Raw genomic sequence first — 2,045 nt, 5'->3', positions numbered from 1 at the left:
ATAGAAAAGAATCACCCCCCTTTAAAATAATCACATTTTGTTGCTTTGCAGCCTGAAATGAAGACGGACACAATTTTTGGTTTATCCAGCTATATTTACTCAGTGCAACTTATAACATCCAAGTGAAAGATATAACACCAACATGAAGAAAGAAAAAAAAAAGCAGAATCATCTAGTTGGAAAAAGGATCACTCCTCTTGTGTCAGTATTTTGTTGAACCACCTTTTGCTTTAATTACAGCCTTTAGTCTGTTGGGATTTCTCTCTACTAACTTTGCACATCTAGACCTTGCAATATTCCACTCTTTTTTGCAGACCTGCTCAAGTTCAGGTAATTTGATGGGGACCATTTGTGGACTGCAGGCTTCAAGTCATTCTACAGATTTTCAATGAGGTTTAAGTCAGGGCTCTGACGAGGCCATGCAAGGACATTCACCTTTTTCTCCTGCAACCACTGTGTGCTCAGTTTTGCTGTCCAAATCCAAAATGTACATAAAAATAGGTGGATGGAAACATAAACTGACAACATTCTGGCAGAGGGCAGCAGATTTTCCTCAAGAATTTGACAGTATTTTGCCCCATCCATTTTTCCTTCTGTCCTGACAAGTGCTCCAGTCCCTGCTGCAGAGAAACACCCCTATAACAGGATATTACCACCTCCATGCTTTACTGGAGGAATGCTGTTATTTGGATGGTGCAAAGCTCAGTCGTGACTGCATGGGGCCTTTCTTGAGGACTGTTTTTTTTCTTGTAACGTTCCCATACAAGCCATTTTTTTGGAGAATTTGTGATATTGTTGTCACATGCACACAATGACCACTCTTTGTCAAATTCCTGCAACTGCTTGGTCGCCTCTCTGATCAGTTTCCTCCGGCTATTTCATCCAGTTCGGAGCGATGTCCTGATCCAGGGAGGGTCTGTGTTGTACCAAATACCTTCCACTTCCTTATAATAGACTTGACTGTGCTTCTAGGCATTGATAAAGCCTTTGAATTTTTTTGTATCCATCTCCTGACTTGTGCCTGTCCACAACTTTATCCCGGAGATCTTTTTGAAGACAGTTTGCTTCAGTTGCGCTACCAAGGACTGAGATGCTCCAGGAGCTCATCGCTCTGAGATGCTCCAGGAAAGCTCTTTTCATGTTGAGCTAATCAAAATGAACACAGCTGATTACAGTTGAAAGTCAAATGGCTTTGTGTGCCATTGAGTAGGTGATTATCCGAGATTGTGCGTATTATTCTGTGTTACTTCTGAAGCCATACAATAGCTTAAAGGTTTACTCCACCCCAAAATGAAAATTTTGTGATTAATCACTTACCCCCATGTTGTTCCAAACCTGTAAAAGCTTAATTCATCTTCGGAACACAATTTACGATATTTTGGATGAAAACCGAAAGGCTTGTGACTGTCCGATTGACTGCAAAAATAACGACTTTATTCAACAATTCGTCTCCTCTGTGTCTCACCGCATCACCGTAACGCCATTTTGGAGAAAATCCGCTGAACGCAAGCAGCGTAACATTACGCTCTTCAGTGTCAGCCGCGCTGCACGGATGTGCTGATTTTGTTCAAATCAAAGCGTAAATACACGTAGAAACCGTATCCCTTTAATGTGGCTTCAAGCGCATCATTCTGCACACCGGATGCGCATATTGTAAGCACTTCATGCCGCACTGTATTTGTTTTGTCCTATCGAATCTATCATATGTTGTAGCCTTATTAAAAAATATGCTATACATTTAAAAGAAATGTATTTTAATTTTACAGTATATACTTGTATATAAATACATTCATGAATGTTTTTCAGTAATGGATTTTATAATACAAATAGCAATGTGTAATATTTGACCATATTTAGTGCAACACTTTTATTTGTTCCCCACAAAATATAGTTTTTTCACTAAATGTTTGGATTTCTAAAATTATTGTGCACTGATTTTTCTAGAATAACTTTTGCTGCCGAATTATCCACTAACCTAGTTTATGATACATTTTTGTCATAGATTATAAATATACATAGGCCTATATTTTTTCATATTTATTGTT

The 2,045-nt window shown here is 38.6% G+C and overlaps 1 protein-coding gene across 2 annotated transcripts in view; it reads right to left on the bottom strand.

Moving 5' to 3' along the window:
- Positions 1-2,045, bottom strand: part of LOC107695067 (sodium/calcium exchanger 1-like) — a 39,974-nt gene that overhangs the window by 11,637 nt on the left and 26,292 nt on the right. The gene's annotated exons all lie outside the window — the stretch shown is intronic.

Source organism: Sinocyclocheilus anshuiensis, unplaced genomic scaffold (assembly GCF_001515605.1).
Source record: "Sinocyclocheilus anshuiensis isolate Anshui unplaced genomic scaffold, SAMN03320099.WGS_v1.1 scaffold26, whole genome shotgun sequence".
Taxonomy (NCBI): Eukaryota; Metazoa; Chordata; class Actinopteri; order Cypriniformes; family Cyprinidae; genus Sinocyclocheilus; species Sinocyclocheilus anshuiensis.
This window is presented reverse-complemented; position numbering and strand designations above follow the sequence as displayed.